At 42.3% G+C, this 12,057-nt stretch overlaps 2 protein-coding genes across 3 annotated transcripts in view; both read right to left on the reverse strand.

The window, feature by feature from the left end:
• The window catches only part of LOC309703691 (protein NLRC3-like), a 169,816-nt gene that overhangs the window by 20,095 nt on the left and 137,664 nt on the right, over positions 1–12,057 (reverse strand). The gene's annotated exons all lie outside the window — the stretch shown is intronic.
• The window catches only part of LOC309703474 (NACHT, LRR and PYD domains-containing protein 3-like), a 143,609-nt gene continuing 137,648 nt past the window's right edge, over positions 6,097–12,057 (reverse strand). For both annotated transcript variants that reach the window (XR_014275909.1, XR_014275910.1), the window contains exon 14: positions 6,097–6,209. The gene's annotated coding sequence lies outside the window, so the exon portion shown is untranslated. The remainder of the gene's footprint in view (positions 6,210–12,057) is intronic.

The raw sequence follows: 12,057 nt of genomic DNA on the forward strand, positions 1-12,057 counted from the left end.
CTGATTAAGAAGACAAAGTACAAAATAAACATAAAACCTTAAGAGTCTGGCAGCAGGAGTCAAAGTGTTCATCACAACATAAAGACAAGGAAAACCTGAATGTCTGCTGCTTAAGAACAAACTGATTAAATCATCCCTGCACTTCCCTGCACTTAGCTTGCTTCCTACTAATGAAAAAGTGATGGCAACAGCATGTTGAGTATTTATACTGCCACCCCCAATATTTAGGGTCAGCCACTCCAAAGTTTAAATGTAATCAAAGTAAAATAAAAAAACACTAATTTAATGCCTTGTACATATCATTTGTATTAAGCCTTTTGGTTCTTAGTCAACACACAAGGCTAAGTCGTTAAAGGGTTAACCTGGCCGGGGGTGAGAATGTTGGCTGCACTCGGACCCTGCTCAGTATACAGCTAATCTGCTCTTCACAGATGGAGGCAGTGCTAGCTACTCTATGGCTGTATCCCAATTCAGGTTCGGCAGCCTTAAAGTACACAGCCTCAACAGTCCTCAAGGGCCGCGTACTCAAAGACCGCTAAGGCCGGAAGTGCGAGGCTTGTAGGCTTGTGAAATAGGTTGCCTAGCAACCATGACACTAACAGCTGGAAATGTTTCATACAGCTTTGTTTGACAGAAATGAAGGAAAACATATTTTGTTCATTTGTTTCTACATGAGCTTTGTGTGATTTAATAAGCATCTGAGGCTGAGACCACAGGACTGTAAAACATGATTGTTGGGCTTCATTTCTGTACTGAACAGTCATTTAAGACTAGCTAGTAAATAACAATTACTGATTAAAAATGAGAAATGCTATCCTTGCTAACTTTTGAGTATTGTGATGGACCGAGCAGTGAAGGAATGTCAGGCAGTGCAAAAAAAGTTTGTTTCTTCTTTTTTTTTACCCCAAAACTATCTTTGTAAAATTATACAGAGAATTCAAAAACTTGAGCCCATAAAAAGAGTTCAAAGTGACAGACCTCTTTGTTGCTAGAAAAGCTGGCAAGAAACAATACTACCAACTCAAACAAACTAACCTACCTAAACAAAAAAAAAGGGAAACTTAGCTGATCGGCCAACAAAAACAAAACACAGAAAGGTGTAGAACACACAAAAACCAACTAAAACTAACATAACAAATTCCACCCCCCCCCCCCATGATCCAGAATTGTCGTATGACCCAATTTGCAGGTCTCCATATAGGCTTTCTCCACCCATTTTCTACCGCTTGGCTAATCGACCAAGGGACTGGGAGCAGCTGCCACTGAAGTAACACGGAAAACAAAGAAAGATTAAATCATACATACATAACAGTGTAAACTAAAATGTGCGCACTTACAGTGGGGCAAAAAAGTATTTAGTCAGCCACCGATTGTGCAAGTTCCCCCACCTAAAATGATGACAGAGGTCAGTAATTTGCACCAGAGGTACACTTCAACTGTGAGAGACAGAATGTGAAAAAAAATCCATGAATTCACATGGTAGGATTTGTAAAGAATTTATTCGTAAATCAGGGTGGAAAATAAGTATTTGGTCACCTCAAACAAGGAAAATCTCTGGCTCTCACAGACCTGTAACGTCTTCTGTAAGAAGCTTTCCTGTCCCTCACTCGTTACCTGTATGAATGGCACCTGTTTGAACTCATCATCTGTATAAAAGACACCTGTCCACAGCCTCAAACAGTCAGACTTCAAACTCCGCCATGGCCAAGACCAAAGAGCTTTCGAAGGACACCAGGAAAAGTATTGTAGACCTGCACCAGACTGGGAAGAGTGAATCTACAATAGGCAAGCAGCTTGGTGTGAAAAAATCAACTGTGGGAGCAATCATCAGAAAATGGAAGACATACAAGACCACTGATAATCTCCCACGATCTGGGGCTCCACGCAAGATCTCATCCCGTGGGGTCAAAATGATCATGAGAACGGTGAGCAAAGATCCCAGAACCACACGGGGGGACCTGGTGAATGACCTGCAGAGAGCTGGGACCAAAGTAACAAAGGTCACCATCAGTAACACACTACAACGGCAGGGAATCAAATCCCGCAGTGCCAGACGTGTTCCGCTGCTGAAGCCAGTGCATGTCCAGGCCCGTCTGAAGTTTGCCAGAGAGCACATGGATGATACAGCAGAGGATTGGGAGAATGTCATGTGGTCAGATGAAACCAAAGTAGAACTTTTTGGTATAAACTCAACTCGTTGTGTTTGGAGGAAGAAGAATACTGAGTTGCATCCCAAGAACACCATACCTACTGTGAAGCATGGGGGTGGAAACATCATGCTATGGGGCTGTTTTCCTGCCAAGGGGACAGGACGACTGATCCGTGTTAAGGACAGAATGAATGGGGCCATGTATCGTGAGATTTTGAGCCAAAACCTCCTTCCATCAGTGAGAACTTTGAAGATGAAACGAGGCTGGGTCTTCCAACATGACAATGATCCAAAACACACCGCCCGGGCAACAAAGGAGTGGCTCCGTAAGAAGCATTTGAAAGTCCTGGAGTGGCCTAGCCAGTCTCCAGACCTCAACCCCATAGAAAATCTGTGGCGGGAGTTGAAAGTCCGTGTTGCTCGGCGACAGCCCCAAAACATCACTGCTCTCGAGAAGATCTGCATGGAGGAATGGGCCAAAATACCAGCTACTGTGTGTGCAAACCTGGTAAAGACCTATAGTAAACGTTTGACCTCTGTTATTGCCAACAAAGGTTATGTTATAAAGTATTGAGTTGTATTTTTGTTATTGACCAAATACTTATTTTCCACCCTGATTTACGAATAAATTCTTTACAAATCCTACCATGTGAATTCATGGATTTTTTTTTTCACATTCTGTCTCTCACAGTTGAAGTGTACCTCTGGTGCAAATTACTGACCTCTGTCATCATTTTAGGTGGGGGAACTTGCACAATCGGTGGCTGACTAAATACTTTTTTTGCCCCACTGTATTTCAGGATAGAGTATTATGTGATTGTATGAGTATATTAATACTAAACCAAAACAAGTTTTTTATTAGCCTGTAAATTAAATTTATATTTAAAGAAAGGAAAATGTAAGTTTAGAGTTATGGTTAAGCCTCTATTGTAACACTGATGTTTCGTAGATATTAGTACTGTGTGGCTGGAACTGCAGCCATCACAAGTAGGTTCAATATTCTAAAATTAACATTAAAAATGTTTTCAATTTAATTATTTAACTTTAGAACATCCGTGAGGTTCACCTGAGGGGGATATCTTTGGTTGCCAGTCTTGAAGAACACCAGCACTTATCCATAAATGAAAGATGGAGGATCTGGATACTTATTTTACACTTAATGGAGCGCTATAGAGAAAAGTGAGTATTTCTTGTACATAAACTGAATCAGTTATAAGCAGTGTTGGGACTAACACGTTATTAAGTAACGCGTTACAGTAACTACGTTATTATTGTGGTAACGAGCACGGTAACTAGTTATTATGCCAAAATCAGGAACGCGTTAGTCGTTACTGGGATTTAGATAGGGTCATTACTCGTTACTTCGTGTGGCGGCTTTCGCGGAGCTTCCACAGATTCAGTAACATTAGCAAGTGGTGGAGGCCAGCAGGTGGATGAAGGAAAAGGGACGCAGAAGGAAAAGAGACCCGAGGCGGCCGCCGGTCCAAGTGTGAACTGAACTTCAGGTAAGAAGTTATGACCTGCAGTCTCTCTGGGTCAGATATAAACCAAGTTTAGGTGGAGTTTATTTTCGTTATTCTGACTTTTTCCGTACTGCTAGCTAGCATGACGGAGTTTCTATACAGCTGGGTGGTGCTATGAAGTTAATGATGTTGAACTTTATTTTGTTCATAAGTTATTAGAGTTGCCAAACGTCCCGTCTGGTATTCAGAGAAAATATTACGTGAAAATATTACGCTGGAGTTATTCTGTGTCTTTGCTGCACAGCTGCCTCTTCTTCTCTCATTCTCCCCCCTCCCTCTCCTGTTTCTACTTCAATCATGAAAACTGATCAGTGATCAGCTGATCGGCTCTCTTGTTTATTTATCGCTCACTTTGCGCCGAAAGAGGAAACCAGCGGATGTCGCGCTAAACAACAGCAGCACGTTTAAGCTTGATCAGCTGTTGTTAGAATTTATTTAATATTAATTTCTAGTATCAGCTGATGTTTGCTGGAGCCACAGCTGTAAACCTGCTGGTCATGATATGGTTTGGATATGTGGTGAGAGGGAAACATGAAGATGAAACCAGGAGATGTCCTTACTGAATCATCAGAGCTGTGATGGAGAAACAGGTTTACCTTTTAGGTGACATGAATGAGTTGAAGGGAAGTTATGAACTGTTTCTGAAAGACAAATAACCCCAGGATCCTTTTTTAGGTAGCTGACAGCTGGTAACTGTGCAGGGGCGGGTCTAGCAAAGTTTTGCCAGGGGGGCGGTAGGGCATTAACAGGGAAAGGGGGCACAAAGAAATACTTTTCTTTCTTATTCCGTTTTAAAATGTCTAGTTTTTAATAAATAATTATCTGAATCTTACAACAAACGATTGATAGATTGATGCATATATACCATCAGAACAGTGTACATCACTGTCACAACAGTGTTTATTTTCATTCAAAGGCTTTATGATTTTTCCAATAATGGTGGGCCGGTCTCTAGTCAAAACGCCCGGGCCAATTTTCTGTCCCAGTCCAGCCCTGTATGCAGCTCATCTGCAGTCTGGTGTTACCTACATCTTCTTATTCAGAATGCAGAATTTCCGAGTTCTGAGTACAGTCAAAGCACCACGACTGCAGTTTTTGTGTTGGATGTAAAAGGCGCACATGACGCTGTGACGTAGGCTAGAATCATGGCAGCAGTCAACGACGGTCCAGGTGTGGGATTTCTCTCGTGGAAATATGCACATTATCTTTTCCTTTCTATTGGTAGGTGGCACAGTGCACTTGTGGCAAGAAAGCAAGCTAGAAGACTGGCAAAGTTATGGAAGCAACACATTAACAAGAGAATTCTGAGTAAAACCAAAGTTACTTTCCCTAGTAACTAGTTACTTTGAAAGTAACGAGTAACTTGAAGTAACTGAGTTACTTTTGAGAGAAGTAACTAGTAATGTAACTAAGTTACTATTTTAAAGTAACTTACCCAACACTGGTTATAAGGGTTTTTTTTGTTGTTGTTAGTGGTGGTGGTGGTGGTGGTGGTGGTGGTGGTGGTGGTGGTGTGTGTGTGTGTGTGTGTGTGTGTGTGTGTGTGTGTGTGTGTGCCTGCGTGTGTGTGCCTGCGTGTGTGTGAGACATTTGGGCTTCTTGGTCAGAACGTCAGGGACATTGCGCTGTGCTGGCCCAAGTAAAATAACTCCATTGGCAGCTCCTAAAGTGTGTGCACTGGGGTGATGTAAACAAACGGGGCCAGTCAAAGATGTTTGGTTTATTTTTTTTTTCAAAGCTTCTGGTCTTTGTATTTGTTTATTTTACAAGAAATCTATAGAAAAGTAAAGTTTTTGTTTGTCCAATTTTATTGGATGCAACTGTTTTTGCTTGCAGCCCAACTTTAGGAATAAAGCCAATAAGAGTCAAGAATAAAGTTTTGGCATCATCAATAGTAGATCAGTGTCTATGTTTAAAGGACTGCCGTGGTACAGGATATGTAAATATCTACACTTCAATTAAACCTGAATGCTGGTCAGTTTTTCAATCAGTATACTGAATGTCATTGTGATTATAAAAATAAATATACGGTTTGTATGTCCTCAATTTCCATAATTTTAAAAGATGTATACACATTATGTCAGTCATCTAAGTCAGCGGTCTCCAACCTTTTTTGCGCCACGGACCGGTTTATGCCCGACAATATTTTGACGGACCGGCCTTTAATGTGTCGCGGATAAATACAACAAAATAAAACTAGTACCGGTACCAAAAAAAAGAAGATTTATTCATAATGTAGGAGCCATTCTTGGGTTAATACCTTATGTGGTCACTAGAGGTCACCTTTTTCTGTTTTGATTATGTAATGTAAAGGTATTTAAGGTAGACGCACGTAATCGGCGTCAGGTGTGTCATTAAGAAGGCAAACAGTTTGTGACCGTTGCGCTGTTATGCTAAGTCGATACAGAATAAAGACCAAAAAAGGACAAGATACATACTGCTAGATTTATTGGACTGTTAACTTAATTCATGCATACCAGTGACATCGCGTCACCCCCGTTAACGACCACCTCAGTGGCTTCAAGCGTAGGCTTAGCCTCTACACATAACCCACGTGAAAAGACCCAGGAAAACCGAGTTAACGATCAAAACGATAACAAAATAACGCTGAAAACCGATAAAAACCCTGAAAATCTTACTTTACTGACCTCTTTCATTTGTTTAAAAATTACGGGACGTGTGGTTCAGCCCTTGCAGAACTCATAGGCCAGCAAATTAATTTCTGGAGGAGTGTCTACGCAATGTCAGAAAAAGGCTTCTTTTTATCAGGAAGCAGAATTCAGCACCAACGGAACCCCAAGGAAATGTCCATCTTACCTGGTACTAGAAGGTAGATTTGTTTCTGCTTTTTGCAATCCAGTCACATGTCTGTCACTGGTCTTAAAATGGTCATTCTTGATGGTAGTGGTTCTAAACATTCAGTGAATAATGATCTGAGTCTGTTGAAAATTACAGCTCTGCTTGCTAACCGGGCATTGTTTACCTGTTTACATGAGGGCGGGTTAGTTTGTCGCTCCGTTTGTATTTAGAGAACTTTTGCGCAATTGCATGACTCCTCTTTTAATTGTTGCTTGTTTTTGCTTGTAGAAATTGTTTTTATGAGCTTTATGCTAAGATTCTGAGGTTTCTGTGGATACCACACATGTCGAAATTTGCATAAAAGACTTGACGTTGTGGAGAGTTAAACGGCAGTTCACCCCATTTGCCCCCGTTACTGGGTGCATTGGGGCTCAGGAGATCAGTTAAAACTGTTCATCAGAGTAACAAATATTTCAGTGCAGAGTTGCACAATCAATAATCTATAATCATGTGGATTTTTCTTCAAACACGAGAGTGATCATAGTATTTCCTGAAATAAGAGATGAACATCTGGTCCAAACATCACAGAGCAGAAACAAACAGTAAAGTTTGTGTGCGAAAGACAAACTGTTAAAGGAGGAAACAAAGCAAACTTACAGTTTCTTTAAACAGAGACACAACAACAAGCTCCACTCCACACCAGGACACTAATCACAGACACACAGGTGAGCTGCTTCCTGGAACGAGGAGGGACTCTACCTGAAGAGTGTGAGAGGGCCACACCTTCATGTGCTGGTTTAAAATTATGCAGTTTGACTGCTCAGACTGGCTCAGGAAGAAGTAAAGTTCAAATGTTGACATGTGAAGACATGAAACCTTGTTCTAAACCATATGCACAGATTGTAAACAGGAAAGAAAAGAAAGAAAGAATAAAATTAAAAATCTTATATACACAACAGCTTGTGGGGATAGGTTAATTGGTTAATCCAAATTGCCCATAGGTGTGAATGCGTGAGTGAATGCGTGAGTGAATGTGAGTGCGAATGGTTGTCTGTCCCTGTGTGTTGGCCCTGCGACAGATTGGCGACCTGTCCAGGGTGTACCCTGCCTCTCGCCCTAAGACAGCTGGGATAGGCTCCAATCAATCAATCAATCAATCAAACTTTATTCATAAAACACTTTTCATACAAAAATGTAGCACAAAGTGCATGGTACACACACTTAAAGAGTAAAATTGGACTGGGCACACATGAGCCAGGTGAGGAAACACTATAACAGGGAGCCGTCTGCACCGGGAGCCGGTCACAGACCGCAGCCTCCAGGCTGGGCACACAGCAGGAGGGAGGCAAAGGAGCCCCCCAGCCAGGCTGAGAGGACCCCCAGAGACCCAGCAGCCACGGTCGATCACAGCCCCGGTGCAGAGAGCCCCCTCCTAGGAAACACTGGACATATGATGCAATAAGAATATATACAGGATAAAAAGATAAAATAAATAAGAATGGGATGCAATATAAATATAAATAGCGTAAGAAGTTAAAAAAAAAGAATAAGAAAAATATCAATAAATATTAGGTAAAACCTAAATTAATAATGTAAATAGAATAACAAGATATAATAAATAAGCATAAAATAAATAAACGTTAGGTGAAAGCTAAATTAAAAAGGTGGTCTTGAGCCTGTTCTTAAAAACATGTACGTTCTCTGCAGAACTGAGCTCCTCCGGCAGGCTGTTCCACAGACGAGGACCGTACCACTGAAAAGCTGCCTCTCCGTGAGTATGTGTCCTGACTTTAGGAACAATCAAAAGGCCAGTACCAGAGGACCTCAGGGTCCGCGAGGGTTCGTATGGTAAAAGCAGATCTGAGAGATAAGAAGGCCCAAGACCATTAAGACATTTGAAAACCAATAAAAGAACTTTAAAATCGATCCTGAAACACACGGGGAGCCAATGCAGCGATTCTAAAACCGGTGTAATGTGGGCCCGCCCTCTGGTCTTCGTCAGCACACGAGCTGCAGAGTTTTGTAAAAGTTGTAAAGGTGAAATATTCTTTTTGGGGAGACCAGAGAGCAGGGCAGTAATCAATGCGACTGGTAATAAAAGCATGCATCAGCATCTCCGTGTTGGCCCGAGAGAGAATAGGGCGGACTCTGGCTATATTTTTTAGATGATAAAATCCAATTTTGGTTACATGTTTAACATGTGGGATAAAACCAAGCTCAGAGTCAAAAATAACACCCAGGTTTTTCACTGGTAGCGAAGGACATAGCGAAAATGCCTCTAATTTAGACAAGAGTTTCTCTCTCTGAGCCTCAGGACCGACGATTAAAACTTCAGTCTTGTCCTGGTTAAGCTGTAAAAAGTTTTCTGCCATCCAAGATCTTATATCTAGAATACAGTTAAAAAGGGCATCCACTGGTCCGGTGTCATCAGGAGACACGGAGGTGTACAGCTGAGTGTCATCAGCATAACTGTGGACGTTCACTCCATGCCTCCTGATGACACTGCCGAGAGGGAGCATATACAAATTAAAAAGTACAGGGCCTAAAACTGACCCTTGAGGCACACCACATGTCATTTTATGGATCTTAGAGGAGCATGTATCCATATTCACCATAAAAGTTCTGTCTGATAGATAGGAAGTGAACCAGTTGTGTACAGCACCAGAGACGCCCACCATGTGTTTCAGTCTGTTTAAAAGAATAGTGTGGTCTACTGTATCAAAGGCTGCGCTCAGATCCAGTAGCACCAGGACTGAGAGCTTTTGGGAGTCCCAGTTACATCTAAGATCATTTAAAACCTTTAGGAGAGCAGTCTCTCCAGCACCCCCCACAGCCCTGGAAAGGATAAGCAGAAGCAAATGGATGGATGGATATACACAACAGTGTTTGTTGGCAAGAGTTCATATGCATGTAATGGGTGGTTTGAGGGGTGAGATGAATGAACTGTGACGTGACAGTTGTGACCTCAGTTTAAAAAAAAAAAAAAAAAAGGGAGATGAGTTCATGTGTGTGTGATAGTTGAGAGGGACAGGGCAGGGAGATAATTCAGCATCCTGACACCTGATGGATAAAGCTGTCTCCCAGGCTGTGTCCCAATTAAGAGACCGCACGCTTGAAGTACGCATTTTGAGTGCGATTACGTCACCGCCACGCAACAAGGGCAGTTCCAATTCGAAGTGTACTTCAAATGCATACTCCAAATGCGCCGTTGATTTCCCCAAATATCAAGCGTGGTCCGGTGCACGCTTCGTGGTCCCATATATCCCACAATTCATAGCGCGGCGGTGGGTGTGGATAATTTTGCCGCAAAATACGGCAGAAGGCAGAAGGGAGCGGCCGAAGAGTGAACTGTCAAAAGTAAGTACTGAATATTATGTCACTTATTTATGTGCAAATGTTTAATAGCGAAGAACATTAAATCATTACTGTTGGCCACATGTCGGCAAAGTTATGTGACATTAGTGATGTTTGTACTTTCAGCGTTAACTTGGTTTTAAAGCCTCTACTTCAAAATATATACAGTGGGGCAAAAAAGTATTTAGTCAGCCACCGATTGTGCAAGTTCCCCCACTTAAAATGATGACAGAGGTCAGTAATTTGCACCAGAGGTACACTTCAACTGTGAGAGACAGAATGTGAAAAAAAATCCATGAATCCACATGGTAGGATTTGTAAAGAATTTATTCGTAAATCAGGGTGGAAAATAAGTATTTGGTCACCTCAAACAAGGAAAATCTCTGGCTCTCACAGACCTGTAACGTCCTCTGTAAGAAGCTTTTCTGTCCCCCACTCGTTACCTGTATGAATGGCACCTGTTTGAACTCATCATCTGTATAAAAGACACCTGTCCACAGCCTCAAACAGTCAGACTCCAAACTCCGCCATGGCCAAGACCAAAGAGCTTTCGAAGGACACCAGGAAAAGTATTGTAGACCTGCACCAGACTGGGAAGAGTGAATCTACAATAGGCAAGCAGCTTGGTGTGAAAAAATCAACTGTGGGAGCAATCATCAGAAAATGGAAGACATACAAGACCACTGATAATCTCCCACGATCTGGGGCTCCACGCAAGATCTCATCCCGTCGGGTCAAAATGATCATGAGAACGGTGAGCAAAGATCCCAGAACCACATGGGGGGACCTGGTGAATGACCTGCAGAGAGCTGGGACCAAAGTAACAAAGGTCACCATCAGTAACACACTACAACGGCAGGGAATCAAATCCCGCATGCAGACGTGTTCCGCTGCTGAAGCCAGTGCATGTCCAGGCCCGTCTGAAGTTTGCCAGAGAGCACATGGATGATACAGCAGAGGATTGGGAGAATGTCATGTGGTCAGATGAAACCAAAGTAGAACTTTTTGGTATGAACTCAACTCGTCGTGTTTGGAGGACGAAGAATACTGAGTTGCATCCCAAGAACACCATACCTACTGTGAAGCATGGGGGTGGAAACATCATGCTATGGGGCTGTTTTTCTGCCAAGGGGACAGGGCGACTGATCCGTGTTAAGGACAGAATGAATGGGGCCATGTATCGTGAGATTTTGAGCCAAAACCTCCTTCCATCAGTGAGAACTTTGAAGATGAAACGAGGCTGGGTCTTCCAACATGACAATGATCCAAAACACACCGCCCGGGCAACAAAGGAGTGGCTCCGTAAGAAGCATTTGAAAGTCCTGGAGTGGCCTAGCCAGTCTCCAGACCTCAACCCCATAGAAAATCTGTGGCGGGAGTTGAAAGTCCGTGTTGCTCAGCGACAGCCCCAAAACATCACTGCTCTCGAGAAGATCTGCATGGAGGAATGGGCCAAAATACCAGCTACTGTGTGTGCAAACCTGGTAAAGACCTATAGTAAACGTTTGACCTCTGTTATTGCCAACAAAGGTTATATTACAAAGTACTGAGTTGTATTTTTGTTATTGACCAAATCTTATTTTCCACCCTGATTTACGAATAAATTCTTTACAAATCCTACCATGTGGATTCATGGATTTTTTTTTTCACATTCTGTCTCTCACAGTTGAAGTGTACCTCTGGTGCAAATTACTGACCTCTGTCATCATTTTAAGTGGGGAACTTGCACAATCGGTGGCTGACTGTATATGTAGTCGACCTTAATCTTACAGAGAATGTGATGATTTCATGGATAATTAAAGTCAGTCATATATCCACAAACACAACAAGCTGAAAGTCAGTGATGCTGCTCGGTTTGCAGTCCTGAATATCATGGCACAAGCAGGATTCACTGCACTGTTAATGTTAGCTATGTTATATTGCTGCCTCTGTTCGGTGGTGTCGAGCCAAACTGACTTTAACGTGTGTTTGAACGAGCTGACGGTTCACTCGTTAAGCTGAAAGAAAGATGCTTTAATCACAGGAGTCACACGTGTGTCCACTGTACCATCTGGAACTCTTCTTGTCTCGTAATAACACAAACACTAAATCCTCCGTCTCTTGTGCTGTTGTGTAGCAGTGTATACACCTGAGACTGTCACCTGTCTGTCTGTCCTGCACTCTCTCTGTTTCTTTCTCTCTGATTGTGGAATAAAAGTATGAACATGTGTTTATAAGTTACATTTGTGTTTG

The sequence above is a fragment of the Aulonocara stuartgranti genome (assembly GCF_965226115.1).
Source record: "Aulonocara stuartgranti genome assembly, chromosome: 3".
NCBI classification, from domain to species: domain Eukaryota; kingdom Metazoa; phylum Chordata; class Actinopteri; order Cichliformes; family Cichlidae; genus Aulonocara; species Aulonocara stuartgranti.